The sequence below is a fragment of the Podarcis melisellensis genome (genome assembly GCF_964234715.1).
Source record: "Podarcis melisellensis genome assembly, chromosome: W".
Lineage (NCBI taxonomy): Eukaryota > Metazoa > Chordata > Lepidosauria > Squamata > Lacertidae > Podarcis > Podarcis melisellensis.
In genome coordinates this window covers 522,983-542,650 of record NC_138535.1, presented here as the reverse complement: position 1 = coordinate 542,650, position 19,668 = coordinate 522,983, and the positions used below count along the sequence as shown (strand labels likewise).

The 19,668-nt window shown below is 44.4% G+C and overlaps 1 long non-coding RNA gene and 1 pseudogene across 2 annotated transcripts in view; one reads left to right on the top strand and one right to left on the bottom strand.

Moving 5' to 3' along the window:
- LOC309361320 overlaps nt 1–19,668 on the bottom strand; it is a 367,676-nt gene that overhangs the window by 293,532 nt on the left and 54,476 nt on the right. The gene's annotated exons all lie outside the window — the stretch shown is intronic.
- The window catches only part of LOC309361127 (adhesion G protein-coupled receptor D2-like), a 143,520-nt pseudogene that overhangs the window by 91,361 nt on the left and 32,491 nt on the right, over nt 1–19,668 (top strand). The window contains exons 11-13 of the transcript in view: nt 9,468–9,580; nt 11,633–11,747; nt 14,627–14,732. The product of the transcript in view is annotated as an adhesion G protein-coupled receptor D2-like (transcript). The remainder of the gene's footprint in view (nt 1–9,467; nt 9,581–11,632; nt 11,748–14,626; nt 14,733–19,668) is intronic.

Sequence of the window (19,668 nt, the reverse complement as noted above, 5' to 3'; positions counted from 1 at the left end):
GGTTTCATCAGAGAGTCACCAGCGGTGGGGGGCAGCCCAGTGTTCTTTGTGGACAAAAAAAATACAAATAAACCCAGATTGGTCGTGGACTTCCGGGCCCTAAATGCAGTGTCAGAACCAGTGACTTTCCCCATGCCCAGAATTGATGACATTTTGACCCGGGTAAGGAAAGGGAAATTTTTTACCAAGCTGGACCTTAGGGGTGCATATAATCTGATACGTATGAGAAAGGGAGATGAGTGGAAAACCACTATGTTCACCCCCTTGGGGGCCTTTGAGTACCTCGTTATGCCCTTCGGTCTACAAGCGGGCTCGGCCTGTTTTCAATCGTTCATGAATCACGTATTGGGACCATTGCTTTACAAGAACTGCATAGCATTCTTAGATGACGTCCTGGTGTACTCGGAGAATGAGGAGCAGCATGTGCGAGATGTAAGAGAGGTACTGAGCAGACTGCAAGAAAACCAGCTGTGGGTGAAACTGGAGAAGTGTCAGTTTCATACAAGGGAGGTGGAATTCCTGGGGTACTGGTTGCCAGACAAGGGATTGGCCATGGATCCCAGCAAGGTTCAAGCGGTACTGGAATGGAAGACACCGAAAACTAAGAAGGACGTGCAAAGATTCCTGGGCTTCGGAAACTTCTATCGGAAGTTCATCAAAAATTTTGCCCACTTAACGGCGCCCATCACTGATTGTCTTAGCAGCAAGAAGAAATTTGTCTGGACGGAAGAGGCGCAGCGAGCGTTCGAAAGATTAAAGAAGGCCTTTGCGTCGGAAGAGCAACTTTTGCACGTGGATCTACAGCAACCAATGAGAGTGGAGACTGACGCGTCAGACCGAGCGGTGGGGGCTGTGCTTCTACAGCCGGGAAAAGATACGTCGGAATGGAGACTGTGTGCTTTCTTCTCGCGGAAGTTGAACAAATCCGAGAGGAACTACACCGTATATGACCGAGAACTGCTCGCCATTCATGAAGCATTCCGGAGATGGCGACACTTGCTGATTGGGGCGCAGCACAAGGTCCAAGTGCGAACCGACCACAAAAATCTGGAATATTGGAGAACAGCCCGAGTACTGAACCAGAGACAAGTGAGATGGGCCCAGGAGTTCTCCAAATTCCATTTTGAAATTCGTTACGTACCAGGCTCGGAGAACGTAAGGGCGGACGCTCTTTCCAGAAAACCTGAGTACTTAGAGGGGGAGGGAGCGCCTGAGGAAAGGCATATAATCCCTGAGGACCACTGGGTGTGTGGGGCGGCATTGGTGGGGCAGAGAGAACTGGTAGAGAGTACCGAGAATGATGAATACGCCCAAGAGAAACTCAGAGAACTCAGGGGGACAGGGGAGAACACAGGGGGGTTTGAAGAAAAGAACGGGGTGTTGTATTACAAAGGGGCACTGTACATACCCGATGGGGAACTGAGGGGCAGAGTACTCAAACAGTTACACGACAGAGGAAGCTCATGAGCTTACTGCACGTGGAAGTCAATTTTTCAACTGCCAGGCACCCAGAAACAAATGGGCAAGCGGAAAGGGCAAACGGGATTTTACAACAATACCTGAGGTGTTATGTAAGTGACAGAGAAAATGATTGGGTAGATAAGTTGGCCCTGGCCGAATTTGCCTACAACAACTCGGAGAATGTGTCCACAGGGATAAGTCCCTTCCTGGCGAATTATGGGTGTCATCCCAGGGCATTTCCAGGAGAAGGAGGGGAGAGATGGAGTGTCCCGGCTGCGGAACACTTTGTTGAAGAGATGGAAGCGATCCACCGGCAACTCCAACTTAACTTAGAGAGGGCCAAGGAAGAATACAAGAAGCAAGCAGATAGAAGCAGAAGGGAAGGTGAAACCATAAGGGTGGGGGACCAGGTGTGGCTATCCACCCAAGGACTGCCGTTCAAGGGAGGGTGTAAGAAATTGAGACCCAAACGGCTGGGACCCTTTGAGGTCATACAACAGGTCAACCCAGTGGCATTCAAACTCAGATTGCCCAACCACATGAAACTGCACCCAGTATTTCACAGGTCTCTGCTGTCGCCATACCGAGAGGGGCGAGAGTGGGGGGAACGTGAGAGGGAGGTTACACAAACACCAGTCATAGAAGAAAGGGAACGCAACATACATGTGGCAGAAATCATTGATTCCAGGTGGAAAGGGAATCAGGTGGAGTATTTGGTAGAATGGGAAGGGGAAGCGGAGTCGGAAAACACATGGGTACCGGCAGAGGAGGTCAATGACGAGATTTTAATAGAAACGTTTCATCAACGGTTTCCAAGGAAACCTCAGCCCGTGGGACGGTTCAGGAGGGAACACTTCGGCACAACCGATGAGGAAGAGGAGTTTGAAGGGTTCCCAGAATCAGGGCTGGAAGAGGGAATAAACTCTGACGAGGAAGAGGACACAGGGAGAAGAGAAGGGAGACAGTGGAGAGAAGTGTTCGAATCCTCTGATGATGAGGAGTGTTCTTTCCGGGGTTTTCCATCCTCACCGCCAGCAGGGAAGGGGGCGGGAGGGGGTGAAGGGGGCCCTGGAGGGGAGGTGGATGTCAGGGAACTGCCATCGGAGAGGCAGGAGGTGGAGGGGCTCTCAGAAGTCAGGAGAGACTCAGCAGCGGAGGAAGGCACCAGCAGGGGGAGAGTGGGAGATCAGAAAGAGAGAGAGACGGAGGAATGGCTCAGGGAGTCTTCCAGCGATAACAGCGGAGAAGTTTCAGGTCCTCCCATAGGTACTCCCACTCCTCGCCGGAAACTGTCGCGCCGAGAGTCCAGACGACGCGTTTCCGTCAAGGAGCTTTTATGCTGGAGTAGATTCCGTAAACGCCCACTGTCGGATTCTGCCAGCGACTGACGGAGCCATGCTTAAGGGGCTCCGTTAGAGACAGAGGTTTGCTGATTTTGCCAAACTCTGAGGGACTAAGCTTTACGCACAAGCAGTTCATTATCCCATCACATAATCTCTTTCGGATTATCTATTTCTGTACCTTCAATGATGATTTTATTCACTGTATTCTGTTCCTTTCTTTTCTTAATCTGCCACGCTAGCCATTTTCCTGATTTATTAGCAAATTCAAAGTTCCTTTGTCTCATTCTTTTTATATTCCCTTCTACTTCCTTGTTTATTATCATTGCGAATTGTGTTTGTAGAGTCTTTATGTTCTGTCTTATCTTTTCGTTGTTAGGTTTTTTTATCAGTTTTTGTTCATTCTCCATTATTTGCCTCAAAAATTCCTTCTTACCTTTCTCTCTATTTTTATTTTTCAACGCGTTTTGCTGAATGAAAAAACCTCTCATCACAGCTTTGCTGGCGTCCCATACCATATTCGTTTTTGTTCCCTTATTACAGTTGTTTACAAAATAGTCAGACAGATACTTTTGTGCACTATCTACAACTTTCTGATCATCTAGAAGGTAGTCATTAATTCTCCATCTAAAGGTTTTTTCTTCGTAGCCTTTTAATTCAAATTTTATTGCACTATGATCTGAAATTACTCTTGGTTGAATTTCAATGTCCGAGATTCTTGGAGTTAATTCATTTGAGACCCACACTTGATCAATTCTTGACATGGATTGATTTGGCTCTGAATAAAATGTGAATTGTTTCTCCAGCGGGTGTCTAAATCTCCAAATATCAATCAAATTACAGTTCTTTATCATTGAAAAAAAGGTCTTAGGTAATTTTCCATCTTTACTCACCCCTGTTGTTCTTAATCTGTCCATTTCCATGACACCAGTCCGTTCAGGTCTCCCATTATTATAATCTTCTGATCCATATATTCGAATAGTTTTTCTTCTAAATTTTTGTAAAAGTCTGTTTTATTACTATCAGGTGCATAAATCTCGACGATTATTATTTTTTCTCCTTGCCACTTAATTTGAACTGCAATAACTCTACCTTCCTCATCCTTGAAAATTTGCTGAGTTTCAATTTTTTTCCTGATATATAAAACTACCCCTCTCTTTTTGATCTTGTCCGAGGATATAAATTCATTTCCTAATCTTTTATTAAGACTTTTTTATGTCTTCTTGCCACATGGGTTTCTTGTAAACAAATAATGTCCAAATTTTTCTTTTTTAAATGTTCGATTTTATTCTGGTTTTTTTTTTATCGTTAATCCCATTAATATTCCAAGTCCATAATTTCAGCACCATTTTAACCATATTAAAAAATTTTATTACAAATTTTATAATCTGTCTACCTCTTCTTCCTCTTCCTCTTCCTCCTCTTCTTCTTCTTTCTTCTTCCTTTCTTCTTCTTCTTCTTCTATCTCATCCAAGTCTACTCCTCCTGCGGCCTCCATTCCTGGTTCTACACCTCTTGCTTCTTCGTCTTCACTTCGTAGCTCTTTGTACCTTCTCAAAAATTTACTTGTTTCCTCCGGACTTGTAAGTCTATATCTTTTACTTTTATAAACAAAGGAGATCCCTTCTGGGTATTCCCATCTGAATTCTATCTTGTTTTTCTTAAGAATTTGTACGGTTGATTTATATGGGTCTCTCGATTTTAACAGCCTAATTGGGATATCTTTTAAAATAATTATATAATTTCCTTCAATATTCAATCTCTTTTCTCTGTTCTTCTGAAGTATCAGGTTTCTCATCTCTCTATCCTTAAATGTAATCAAACAGTCTCCTGGAAACTTCCTTGCCTTAGCTGATCTTGTCTTCATTCGGAATGCATTTTGCACTGATTTTGCAACCTCATCTGTCTGCAACTCCATCCATTGTGCTATCTCTTTTATTAATTTCTCTTTGATGTTTTCTCCTTGCACCTCTGGGACAAGTCTAAATCTTAGGTTCACTTCTCGTTGCCTGAGTTCGTTCATGGCAATAGCATCCCAGACCTCCTCCTAATTTCTGACATCCCTGTTCTTATTTTCTCTTCTTCTTTCTTCACCTCCTTCATCTCCAATCTTGTCCTTTTCATCCCCTCCTCCAAAGTCTGTGTCCTCCTGCTCATCTCCTTTAGTTGCCCTTTCAGCTCATTAACTGTGGCATCAATTTTTTTATCCATGTGGCCCATTCTTTTATCCATTTGTTCTAGTTTTGTTTCTAAATTCTTTTCACTCTGCTTAATATTAGAATTAATTTCTGCAAACATTTTCAAGATCTCTCCTTTAAAGTCCGCTTCTTGTTTAGATCCTCTCCTATCCGCCGGTGTTCCGCCTTCCCTCGCTTTTTTCTGTGTATGAGACATTATATTCAATTTCCTCCACCAATCTTAATGCAAAATATACAATCAAAAAACACTTTTTCAAAAAGCAGAGGGATAAACATAAATATTCTTACACCTCCTAGAAATACTCATACACCTAATAGCAAATACAAATGTTGAAAATTAGTTTGTAACTCAGTTAAATTATAAATGCAAGTTATAACTCAAAAGATTTCGAAAATAAAACCTCCAATTACTTATATCAGTGTCAGAACCTAATTTCCATTAATAATTTCCAATTGTAGTTATAGGGCTGAACCCCTTTTACGCAACAAATACGGAACAATATTTTCTTCCTTCTTCTTGCCACCACTTAGGCTAAATCCATTCCGATCCACTGTCAGAAACAGACTTCAGGGGTAAAATAATATACTGTCCAGTCAGTTGTATTCCATTTGATCCAGTGTTTAATCTTTAAAATGGCCAAAATTGTTACGAAAGTCAAAAAAAGAAGAATGCCCAGGAGTGTCTAAAAAAAGAGAAAAAAATATCCAGGAAGAAGAGATGAAAATGTAGTCTAGAGTTCAATAATGTTGTTGTTGTTGTTGTTTAGTCGTTTAGTCGTGTCCGACTCTTCGTGACCCCATGGACCAGAGCACGCCAGGCACCTCTGTCCTCTACTGCCTCCCGCAGTTTGGTCAAACTCATGCTGGTAACCTCGAAAACACTATCCAACCATCTCGTCCTCTGTCACCCCCTTCTCCTTGTGCCCTCCATCTTTCCCAGCATCAGGGTCTTCTCCAGGGAGTCTTCTCTTCTCATGAGGTGGCCAAAGTACTGGAGCCTCAGCTTCACAATCTGTCCTTCCAGTGAGCACTCAGGGTTGATTTCCTTCAGTAAGGAGAGGTTTGATCTTCTTGCAGTCCATGGGACTCTCAAGAGTCTCCTCCAGCACCATAATTCAAAAGCATCAATTCTTTGGCGATCAGCCTTCTTTATGGTCCAGCTCTCACTTCCATACATCACTACTGGGAAAACCATAGCTTCAACTATATGAACCTTTGTTGGCAAGGTGATGTCTCTACTTCTCAAGATGCTGTCTAGGCCTGTCATTGCCCTTCTCCCAAGAAGCAGGCGTCTTTTAATTTCGTGGCTGCTGTCACCATCTGCAGTGATCATTGAGCCCAAGAAAGTAAAATCTCTCACTACCTCCATTTCTTCCCCTTCTATTTGCCAGGAGGTGATGGGACCAGTGGCCATGATCTTCGTTTTTTTGATGTTGAGCTTCAGACCATATTTTGCACTCTCCTCTTTCACCCTCATTAAAAGGTTCTTTAATTCCTCCTCACTTTCTGCCATCAAGGTTGTGTCATCTGCATATCTGAGGTTGTTGATATTTCTTCCGGCAATCTTAATTCCGGCTAGGGATTCATCCAGCCCAGCCTTTCGCATGATGAATTCTGCATATAATTTAAATAAGCAGGGAGACAAAATACAGCCTTGTCGTACTCCTTTCCCAATTTTGAACCAAAATTGGTTCAAAATTGGGAGAGTTCAATAATACTGAGGTGAAAAATTTGGATTCAAGTATAAAACATTTTCCAAATATCTAAATGTCACAGTACATCCATATGTAAAATCCAACTGGCAACAGTACATTCAAATTATAGAAAGTAAGAAGAAGACACCAAATATAGAACAAGAGATTGACGAGGTAATCCAAGACCTGGTAATATAAAAATGAAAAAAATGAATCCAAATTTAAATTAAATCCAAATATACTCAAGTGACAATTTGCCACAATGCAGCCGAATAAGCAGTTCCTTCTCAGTTTCCTTCGCGGACTTAGATTTTAAAAGATGGGATTAGCGCATAAATCCTTCACTCAAACTCAGTCATTTTCCCTTTATAGTATTAAAACTAAGCTGAAAGCAGAGGTAAAAAAACACCAATAGAGGAAATATGTTACCATATATATTCAACAAATCGTTCAATCTGACTTTTTATCTCTTTTCTTCTGCTTTCTTTGTTGCTGGATTACTTTAAGCTCCGGCTAAAAAGTTCTATTTTATTGCGCAGTTCTTTTTTTTAACGGAAAGTACAGAGAAGCGTCTTTCTTTCTTTGCTTCCGTCAAACCAATCATTACATCTAAGACCCTCCAAAGTCACAAAATAACCAACCTCTGCTTCCTCTTTTAGTTGCCCACTTTTTGCAACTTTTTGCAACAAAATGTGCTACTTTTAGCAAACTTTCTTAGAGAAAGTTCAAACCGCTTGCAGTATCACCAACCTCTCATCCACTCTCCACTCTTAGCCTTGCATTCTTGTCCGATCTCAGATGAAACTGACCTCTCTTTTCTCTCCTTTCCCCCCCGAAACCTTCCTTTTTATAAAATCCAATTATAAATCCAAATTTGGCTCGAATTTCTTACGTGTGAGAATCGGTCACTCGCCCTGCAAGCCTGGGGCTGCGCTCTCGGGGGGAAGACAATGGTTTCCCGGTGCCTGCTTCTCCACCCGCCGTTCTCTTTGCTCTTGTTACGGAGTTACCTGATGGCCAGGCGATCTGCAAATGGCTCCGCTGGGATCCTGACCCTCTGGTTTCCCTCCAGAGGGGTTTTGGGGGGCTACTGCACCCTGTAGCACCCCCGTTTGCCCCTGAGAGCCCGTATTTTCCCTCTCCGAGAAAACCCCGCTTGCGTCAGGTCCGTGGCTCGACCAGAAGTTGATTACCTAGGAGTTAAGATAGACAGGTCTGAGAACGGAAGCTTTTTGCTCAGTCACATAGGCAAGATTGAGCAGTTGCTTGAGAAGTTCAGGATGTCTGACTGTGCAGGGGTCAGAACGCCCATGGAGACAAGCTATGTGAAGGACAGTCAGCTTGGGGAGCATTCTGAGTTCCAAAACCCTGAGGTGTTTCAGTCAGCACTAGGGAGTCTGTTGTATCTCTCTCAGTGGAGCAGACCGGACATAGCGTTTGCTTTGAATCTGCTCAGCTGGGAAGCTACAAAGCCCAGTGTGAGTGCCTGGCTAGGCATCAAGAGAGTGTTGAGGTATTTGCAGGGTACCAAAGATTTTTGCCTCACGTCAGCTGAAGGTGACACACGGCTAATGTGCGGACTGACAGCGATTAGGCAAATCATGGAGACAGGAAATCTGTGTATGGATTGTCAGAATATGAGCTCATCGCAGCTGCAGACATCCAGCTTGTTGACTGACTGTGTTTTGGCTGACTGTGGGAAACAGCGTTCCAGTCAGTTCACAGGGCAGTTCACCGGAACTTGCTCAGAGTGCAATATGAGACCTTCCTCTTGTGATTGTACTGGAAGTCCTTGCCACTTGTTTGCCGATGTTTGAAGAGAGCTGACATGTTTTCTGTAATGCTGAAGAGTCAGAAATAAAGCCATGTAAATACACGTTTCTGACTATCTCTTTTCCCTGCCGGGGGAGCAGGAAAGAGTGGGTGTGCTCTTCCCACACTGGGAAGGGTCGCCTATAGAGACCTAGCCTGTGTTTGCTGGGGAATGCAGCCAGGGAGGTCACCGGAGATCAAGCCGGGTGCCTGGGAGAGTTGGCAGCTTCTCCCGATAGAGGCTTGATCCCAACATGGATTAGTAGTGAAGTCTGGAGACTCCCTGGTTGGGTGGAAGTCCCAGAGGCAAAGTCTTATTGCACTTTCCTCTACTGAGGCTGAGTTCAAAGATCTGTGGGGATTATTGTTTGCCCATCACTGTTTGGGAAGACAATCAACCTTGTCTTAAGCTGGCAGAGTCTGGACAGTTTAAGTCCAGAACCAAACATTTGGACATACGTTTCCAGAATGTGTGTCAGTGTCCAGGCAGGTTTGATACGGCTGAAGTACTGTATGAGCCAAGAGAACCTGGCAGATGGGTTTACTAAACCTTTGAGCTTCCAGCGTCATGGGGAGTTCTGTGAAGGGTTGTCTTTGGGGTAAGTGGTTGTACTTACAGTTTCCCTCAGTATGTGAGACGAGAGGGGGTGTGAGGAGAATCAGAACTCACAGGGTTAAACAGTTCTGTGTGACGTCTCACATTCTGAGGCGTGGTTTATTTCACATACGGGAATCTTTCTTTGTGTGTGAGTTACTTTCACTGTTTGCTGATGAGCCGGGGAGGGTGGCTGCTCGATCTCTCGGCTGATTTTATTATGCTATGCTGTACATGATTAAAGGTTTCTTAGATGAGAAAGAAGTTTGTGCATGGGCTATGATTTATTGCACCTACACAAGGCACACACCGCTGCTGCGAAACTTTGCTTGGGGCCAGGAAGACGTCTTAAGACTCAGGGGCACAGGGAAGTGTGCTGGACGCCACTCTAACCCAAGACTGCGTACTTGATGATGAACCAAGACACTCCAGACCTGATTGAAGTCCCAACGGAAGAAGTGGAGAGGCTGAGAGTGAGAGGTGGAGAGGGGATTTATTTATTTTTAATGTGTTGCATTTATATGCCACTTTTCTTGATTCTCCCCCTCCTCATTTCATCCCTGTGAGGTGGGTTAAGCTGAGAGGCAGTGACTGGCCCCCAAGGTCACCCAGAGAGCATCATGGCTGAGCGGGAATTCGAACCCTGGTCTCTTCCAAGTCCTAGTCCAACACTCTAACCCCTACATCCAATGTCGGCAACTTAAGGCCCATGGGCTGGAAGCGGCCCCGAAGGCCATTTAACCAGCCCACAAGCCACCCCCAAACCAAGCTGCCCACTCAGCGAGTCCCCGCGTGCTGCGCTAAACCAGCGCAGTGTGGTGCAGGGACTCTCTTCTGCAGCTCCAGAAATTGCATCTATGCATGCCCAGATGCTGGAGATCGCTTCTGTGCAGGTTAGATTTTCAGCATCTGGGCATGCGCGGAAGCAATTTTCGGCGCCACAGACATGCGCAGATGCAATTTCTAGCGTCGCGCTGTGCTGGTCTGGCCCATGGAGGATCTCCACAGGAGTGATCTGGCCCATGCCTGGTACGCCTTGCCAGCCCCTGCTCTACACCACACTGGGTCTCTGGTAATGCTGGGTCATGTATGTGGTGGCTTAGTCCCCTTTCTTCTGCCCAAATGTCATTGCCAATAAATGCCACGACTCCACCCCCATCCTGGTTTCCCCTGTGCTGCTTTGGTGAAGCCTGGTGGGGTCAGCTTGGACTGGAAGGTGAAAATGAACTACACTGAAAATTAAAAGGGGCATAGGACAAGGATAGCCTGACCACCGTAGTCCATGTGCTGGTAACCTTGGGGCTGGGCTACTGCCATGGACTCTGTGTGGGGCTGCCCTTGGGCCCAGTGTGAAAGCTGCAGATGGTGCAGGATGTGGCGTCCAGATTGCTGATGGGGTCACCTGGCCAACAATATGTGACACCCTTGTTAAAACAGCTGCACTGGCTGCCCATCTGCTACCAAGCCAGGTTCAATGTCCTTGAAAAAATTTACAAAACCCTGATCAACTTAGGTCCAGCGAACCTCAGGGATCGCCTGAACTCTTATATTCCAGTTCAGTCATTAAGATAATCTGCAGGCACATTGCTGGTCATTTCATGAGATGGGGAGGCTCATTTGACAACAAGAAGAAACCAGCCATTTAGTGTCAAGGGCTGGTTCTGTGGAACACTCTGCCACTAGGGATTCAGCGGGCGTCTTCTGTGCCAGCCTTTTGACCACCTGCTGAAAGCTTTTCTATCTTCTATTGCTTATGCAGGCAATTAAGAATATGTCTTCCCACAGTAGCTATCTGGTTTAAACTTTTTAAATATGGTTTCATGTGGTTTTAATTGTATGCGCAATTGCTCTGCCTACTTTTGCCTCTGGCCTCATCCAGCAACCATGCCTGAAGGTTATCCAGAAGGGATTGAAAAAGTTTCCACACCCCTGCCTTGTACAGATGGCTGAGAGAGTTGGTGATCTGATTGTTTTCTGTTCTTCTCTGAAGCATATAATTTTTATTTGATAATTATCTGTGGTGTTTGTTTTTAGGATGTTTCTCATTGCTTAGAGATTTTCTTCTCTAAAGGTTTTTACTGAAGTAAATCAACCAGATCAATACAATAAAAAACCCTAGAAGTGCAAAAAGGCAGCACAGTATATTTGAGTGAGACTCAATATTTGGTTGGTGAGGCACTTAAGACTGTCAGGAAAGCCAAATTTCACGTTGTACGATGGAGAGGTGCGCCCTGTGTGTCTGTGTTTGTTGCATGTAAGATGAAATCCCACCAAACAGGGTATGTCATAAGGGAAATGATTTGATATTGCTTTATATATCTTTGTAACTTTGTATTAATATAACAACTGAGTATTTTAGTAATATTTTGTTTGAGTTACCTGGTTTTTGTACATCACTCAGAGATATTTTTAATATATTAAGTGGTGTAGAAATTAAATAATCAATAATCAATATACATGATGCAAATAAATGACGGACAGCCTGGTCCCTGCCACAACCAGGCCACGGAGCTTCTGTTACTTCCCGCCCAGGTCTGCACCAGATCACCATGACCAACACCTGGTATGGCTACAGTTCCCTCCAGCGCCATCTCACCAGTGGCAATGCTGTGCTCAAGGATGCAGCAGTGTCAGACGGAGGCAGGAGGTAGGTGAATCAGGTCATTGCTCAGGCCTTTCCTACCTGCCCCAACCTCCTGATTTATTTTTCACCTAGCTCCTTTAGTACGCTGCAGCTCATCAGGCCCTGGATATTTGAATTCATTTAAAGTAGCTGGGGGTTCCCTTACCATCTCTTTTCCTATCCTGGACTGCAGCTCCCTCCATACATCATTGATTTGGTTAGCATCAGGTTGGGCATCACTTTCCTTTTGGGTGAAGACAGAGGCAAAGTAGGTGTTGAGTAGTTCCGCCTTCTCTCTGTCACCCAATAGCCTTTCCCCTTCTTCTCCATGCAGAGGACCCTCCACTTGCTTGTTCTTCCTCTTACTTCGGACATAGCCCCCAACCCCTTTTTTATTATTTCTAACCTCTCTTGCAAGGCTGAGCTCATTCTGAGCTTTAGCCAGCCTGACTTTGCCCCTGCAACTGTTGGCTACTCGTGCATACTCCTCCTTAGTGATTTCCCCCTTTTGCCATTTCTTGACTCTCAGCTCATCTGTAAGCTCCTTATGCAGCCACAGTGGTTTCCTTAGATGCCTCCCACTTTTCTTTCTTGTTGGAATTGTCTGCAATTGGGGGTCTTCAATATTTCTCCTTTTGGAAACTCCCATCCATCTTGGACTCCCTTCTCTTTGAGTATTTCTGACCATGGGATCTCACCCAGTAGCTGCTTAAGCTTTTTAAAATTGGCCGCCTTAAAGTTCAGAGTGCATGTCTGACTACACTCAGCTTCCCCTTGCCTCTGTATCATGAAACCCAAGAGGACACGATCATTTCCTCCCAAGTTTCTGAGCACTTCCACTTCATCAATCATCTCCTCCCTGTTGCTGAGGACCAGGTCCAAGATAGATGATCCCCTTCTTGCTTCTTCCACCTTCTGGGATGAAATTGTCAGTGAAGCAATGGAGGAATTTGTTGGACCTTACATTCTTGGCAGCGTTTGAGTTTCAACAGATATTGGAGAAGTTGAAGTCTTCCATGACCACTATATCTCTCCTCTCCTCTGAACATGTGCAGAGGAGGGCGACCAAGATGATTAAGGGTCTGGAAACTAAGCCTTACAAGGAGTGCTTGAAGGCGCTGGGTATGTTTAGCCTGGAAAAGAGGAGACTGAGAGAAGATATTATAGCTATCTTCAAATATCTTAAGGGCTGTCACATGGAAGAGAGAACAAGCTTCTTTTCTCCTGCTCTGGAGGGCAAGACTCAAACTAATGGCTTCAAGTTACAAGAAAGGAGATTCCGACTAAACATACATGACAGATGGCCATCCAACCTCTGCTTTAAAACCTCCAAGGAAGAAGAGCCCACAACCTCCTGAGGGAGACCGTTCCACTGTTAAACAGCACTTTACCATCAGAAAGTTCTTCCTGATGCGTAGTCAGAATTTCTCCTTTCTTGTAACTTGAAGGCACTGGTTTGAGTCCTCACCTCCAGAGTAGGAGAAAACAAGCTTGCTCCCTCTTCCATGCGACAGCCCTTGAGATATTTGAAGTTGGCTCTAACATCTCCTCTCAGCCTCCTCTTTTCCAGGTTAACCTTCCCAGCTCCTTCAACTGTTCCTCATGAGACTTGGTTTGCAGACCCTGAATCATCTTGGTTGCCCTCCTTTGCACACCTTCCAGCTTGTCAATATCCTTCTTAATTTGTGGCGCCCAGAACTGGACACAGTATTCCAGGTGTGGTCTGACCAAGGCAATGTAAACTCACCTGAGTTAGGTGGACCAATGATTTTTCTTGGTATAGAACAGCTTCCTAAAGCAAATAATGGCACCATTTAGCCAAAGCTAAGCAGGTCCAGGTCTGGTCACTTTATAGGTGGGTGACCACCTGGGAACCAGATGTGTGTTTCCATGATGGAAAGAAGGATGTATATTAGGGTTGCCATGTTTCAAAAAGTGAAAATCCGGACACAAAAGTTGTTGCCTTGAGGTGAAAACCGCAGAATCGAATGGTCTTTCTGGGAAAGGTCTTCTTCCTGCAGTGCATCACTAAACTATGGAACTCGCTCCCATAGAAGGCAGAGGCAGTGAGAGCCACCAACTTACATGGCTTTACAAGAGGATTAGACAAATTCACAGAGGAGGAGAGGGCTATCAATGGCTCCTGGCCACAATTGCTATGCTCCGCCTTCACGATCAAAGGCAGCAACATGTGCAAACACCAATTGCTGGGGGGGGGGGGCTCTTGTGCTTGAATCCTGCTTGTAGGCTTCCCGTAATAGGCCACTGTGAGAACAGGAGGCTGGGCTAGATGAGCCATTGGCCTGATCAAGAAAAACTCTTCTTGTATTAGGTATCAGGTACAGTATTTGTGTGTGATAAGCAATAGATTGTGGACCACCCTTGTGTGGTTTTTTGGGGGGTGGACACAAGGTGGCACTTTACAAAATGCAGTATAAAATCACAACAGGAAATAACAAAAGTTTGCTACAAGAATCCTCAGGACAGCAATGAGCATTCATGAATTAAGCAGAACTGTGGATGCAGCACACCTACTAATACAAATTAATGATTACTAAAGCTCAAGTGAGCAGAATGAATTTGGCCCTGGAGTCTAAAAGTGAGGGTCATCATGGCACCTCTGCTGCTTGTGGAACGCTCTCCCCGGGGAGGCTCCCGTGGTACCATTGTTACATATCTGCAGCACCAGGCGAAAACATTCCTTTTAAACAAGGCCTTTGGCTTTTACTTATCTATGCCTTTTAGAGTAAGTGGGATGTATTAATGTATGCCCATCCCTGCCATATTTTAATGTGTATATGTGGGTTTGTTTGTTGGTGAGTGGTTGAGTTGCTTTGGCAAAAAACAAAAGTGTCTAGTAAATAAACAAACAAACAAACAACCTTTTTCCATTTCTGCCCCAGGTACTTGAGCACCCAGGCAGGCTCCTCCATCATCTCCTCCTCTCTGGTCAGCAACTACGAGGAAATCAGCACCGCTGTGCATTACCACCTCTGGCACCGGGTCCAGGTGAGACTTTGCAGTGCAATCCTGCTGCAAATGGGCATCTTTGTGGATAAACATGTGGAGCAGGGGAGAAGAAGACAATGGTTGTGGAAGGGCATGGAGTATGTGGAAGAGCCATAGCTCATTGACAGAGCAGAAGGTTCTGGGTTAAATCCCCAGCCACTCTGGGCGGCTAAATCCAGGTACGGCTGGAAGAGATTTCTGCTTGAAACTCTGTCCGTTGGTGTGGAGAAGTGGCTCCCCCACTTTGGGGGGCCACTGCCCCCTTGGTTTCATCAACTCATCCCCAGTGACTTTACTCTACCCTATAAATTGCATTATTCAGATTAGCAGTTTGCACGGCCCACTAAAAAAAGATCACAACACCGTCAAACAGTGTTGATTTCCCATTTGTTCACAATGCAGTTGAAACTATTAAGTTTCATTAACTCAGCAAAACGGATGAACTTGAATTGATCCAGTGATACCAGCGCTTCAGAGCCTGATAGTCACTTACACTTCCAATGCCCCCCTGCTGCCCCCTTACCTCTCAGTGCCCCCCAGGTAATTCCACTGCCCCCCAGGGGCGCTACTGCCCACTTTGGGAACCTCTGAGCTAGATAGATGGAACAAAGGTCTGGTAACTTGCTATGTTCCTGTGAAGGGACACTGGTGCAGACCAGGGCTGCCCAAGATGTTTTGCTGCCTGAGGCAAAGGGTAAGATTGTGCCCTCCTCGAGGACTTCCGGTCAGCGCCAGCGATTAATGGCGGATTCCCTCTGAGCTCTGGAGGGAATCGGCTCTGCGGGACTGGGTCTTGCCGCTGCGGCGAAGCGGGGACCCCAAAAAATCACAGGCGGTGAAGCGAGGAGACTCGGTGGGCCCCATTTGCTGTGAGGGAGCCTTTTTAAAGGCTTCGGAACGGGACGGGTGAGCGGTGCGGTGCTGAGAGTTGACTACCCATTCCGTGGAGTGAAGCCGCACGGCCATTATCGGAGAGCGCTGATTTCTTTCTGGAAAATTGGACTCTAAAGCAACTACGCGTGAGTAGGTTTAATTGACTCAATTGGAGGAAAATTAGAAGAATTTTGGCACCGAAACGGGAAAGGTATAAACAGGAAGTCTGCCTTTCCTGCCTGTAAATAGACTAAAGCAAAGAGACTGTAAAGCTGTAACTTTGAAAGACGTTTTGCTTTTAAAAAGATCAAATCCAGCACAAAAAAAGCGGTTCCCCTCCTGTTTGCAGGAGCGGAGGGGGAGGAATTTGTTCACTATATACCTGCAAGAAAGGGGGAGAGTAAAGATATATCCGCTGCCTTAAAAACCTAGGAACGGGCTGCCTTTGACAGGGAAGCCGATCAGTGGGATGTCAGCACGTTAAAGGTAAAGACTGTTGAAATAACTCTGCGAAAGATACAGTGTCTCTAGACTGTTTTTGAACATAAAGTAACCTTCAAGGAAATTGAAACTGTGGCTTTCTAGGGGATATGGGGGACCTATAAGGACCATATTTGTTTCAAAAAATTGCAAAGTGAAGTTGGAAGTGTGTCCCCCTAGAGGAGACTTTGTTGCAACAACAATTAAGCCACTAAGCAGCTAAGCCATTGGAAAATTCCTTCTCAAAACAAATCTACAGGCGTGAGACTGACCTTGGCTTTGCATGAGAGTGTTATGGCAAATGATAAAGGGAAAATAGAGCTGGTACAGGAAAAAACTACCAGGTCTGGCAGACAATACAAGATTGACGTTTCACACCAGCGAAGGGCTTCAACATCTGGAGGCACAGGAGCAGCTGCCGCCTTGCAAATAAAATCAAAAGCTATGTTATCTGAAGATGCTTTGGCACAGGCACTTGGCAAAATCAATGAATCTTTGGAAAATTTAACGAAACAGGTAGCAGAGACAAATAAACAAGTTGCAGAAACTAACAAACAAGTAGCTGAGGCCTCAGCAAAAATTGATTTGAACACTACAAGTATTAATGAATTGGGAAAGAAGGTGAACTCTAATACACAGTCCATTGAAAAACTTCTAGAGGAATCTGCCACGACTCGAAAGATTGCAGAGGAAGCTAAGGAAATAGCAATTGCTACCCAGGAGAAGATACCACCGGTGTACAAGAAATTAGAGGACCACGATCTGACACTGTCTATGATTGAACTACAAGGAAAGGAGAGAAATTTAAGAATTAGAGCAGTACCTGAAAGTGAGAAGGGTAATTTGGCGGACTTCCTTACAAAGGAATTTATGGATTTTTGGCAACAGGGCCTGGAGAAGGAAGAATTTAAGATAGTGAGTGCATTTAGACTTGGTAAAAGACAAAGAAAGAATAAGGCAAGAGACTGTTTGATTACTTTAAGAACAAAAGAAGAAAGAGATAAAATTTTGAATTTGCACTACCAAAGAACTTTGGAAATTGAAGACTCATTTGTGGAGATCTTTAACGATATACCGAAACATATTTTGGATGTAAGGACCTACTACAGAGATCTGGTTGTTTTATTGAGAAGAAACAGCATACTCTTCAGGTGGGAATTCCCCCAAGGCCTATCCTTCAAATATAAAGGAAGGAAAATAAGAATAAGGACAGTGAATGACAAAGACAAGTTTTTGAAAGACCACAAAGAGGACCTTCAGAAAGAAGCGGAATCTGGAGAGGAGCCAATTGCATCAGGAAAAGGAATACTAGACATAGCAAATTTATCATTTGGACTCCCTGGACCAGGCAAAGACATACCACTGACAGAAGAAGAACAACTACTCGGTGCAGTTGGAGGGGAAACTAAGTAACTTCACCATGGCTCTGCAACTTCTAAGTTGAAACTGCAATGGACTTAATTCCCCGCGAAAGAGAAAATGTGTTTTTCATATATTAAGAAAGGAACAATTGGACTTGATTTGCTTACAGGAAACACATGTAATGAGGCTACACAGGAAAATACTTATTAATAAGAGATTGGGACAAGAATTTATTTCGTCTGACAAAGTAAAAAAGAGAGGAGTGGTGATATATGCAAAAGAGAAACTTTTACCGAAATTAATTTTCAAAGATGAACAAGGAAGATATCTGGCAATTGAGATTCAATTTCAAGGAGAGAAATTTTTGATTGTAGGGGTGTATGCACCGAATGAGGGGAAATCTGAATTCTTTAAGAAGTTGCATGAGATTCTACTGGACTATTTGACTCACTTCCGGTGGAGCGCGAGCTCGTAGCAGGAGGGGATTTGCCGCGAGGAAAATCCCAAGCTATTTTGGGGGAGAGAAGGGGGTGCCGAAGGGCGCAGAGGCCCCCCAAACTACCTCTGGTGGGTGTCCAGAAGGTGAGGATCCCAGCAAGACCAATAGCAGCTCGCCCGGCCGTCAGGTAACTTCAAAAAGAAGTGAAGAGTACGGCGGAGCTGAGCAGCAGGTCAAGGAAAGCCATTTCCTACCCCCTGAGTAGTGAAGCCCCGATCCTGCCGAGGGAAGCGCACCGCTCTCCAATCAAAAGAAACCCGGGATTAAATTAAAGTTAGCGAATAGTTTAAGAACAAAAGAAATCCGGGGTGAGAAATAAGAGTATCGAGGAGTTCAGCTTTCGTCCGGAATCAGCACGGACGCAAGGTAATTCCCGGAGCGGAGAAAAGGAAAGTGAAATACCCTAGCGACGTTTCTTTGTTTCCCTGAAGGGCTTTAATCTTTAATCTTTAAAGTAACCAAAGGGAAGGACACTTAATATCAAGAGACTGATTGATTTAAACAGGGGACAGAAAGTATCGTTTACAAACTGGAAGTACTCAATGAGCTGAAGGGGGTAAAGAGAGGAAGCTCTCCATCTTGGCAATTAAAGAGTAAAGACAGCGAAAGCGGAAGAGAAGGTCCCGACACCATCACAGAAACCGAAGCGTGGTGACTAACAATTTATAATTAACAACGTACTCTGATAGACTGTACTGAAGCAAGTTATCTTTACTTACCAGCCTATTTAGGATATCTTTGGAACGGGGTTACAGTAATATTGAACAGATATAAAATGGAAATTCAGACACACTCGCTCTTTTCTCTTACGAAATCTGCTATAATAGCAGACGACACCTAGTGGAGAGAATACAATACTGCAATTTGGTCTTTTTTTCTCTCTTTCTTTTTTATAGACTCTATCTATTTTTGTGATTCCCCTTCACCCCCACGAGTTTCAACTAACAGGAATACATTCTATATTTGACAGATAGACTCTATTTTGATACCAGCTTCTCTTCATGAACTCTTTAAGTATTTTGGACTGGGGAGGTCAATAATTGCATATAGGAATCTGAAGGGAGTATAAAACTTAACTCAAACTGTGACTTGACAACTAAGTCAAAGAGGAGGAAGAAGACTGAGTAAATATGTGGATTAGCCTGAATAGAGGCAAGAAGAGGAGTAAGAAGGCTGCTGGTCTGCTGAAATTATTACTGGACTATATTGGTCATAGTGGTATCATTTGGGGTCTGTGTAAATTTGGTTATTGTATTCAATAATCAGGTGAAGGGTGGCGATTTCATAACTGTAATTTGGGGATAATGTCAAACACAGCAAAGAGGGGGGAGGGGGGACACCATCGGAAAGAAAGGGATCCAAGCAAGAACAAGACTTCATTTTTTTTAAAAAAAATATTTTTATTAGTTTTTACACATATTAATAACAATACAAAACAAACACAAACATCAAAAACAAACAACAAAAATCGACTTCCCCATGCCTTCCCTTCGCCACATCCTTGTTTTACCATTTTTCGAGCAACTCATCAATCAGTCTTTAGTTAAACCCCTTTTGAATTTCCTTAAAGTTTAAAATTTACAGCTGTAGTTCTTTATTTCCTACCCCTTAACATCTTATCAGTCCACAATTTTACAGTAATTTTTTAGATATGTTTTAAATTTCCTCCAGTCCTCTTCCACTGTCTCTTTCCTCTGGTCACGGATTCTGCCGGTCATCTCT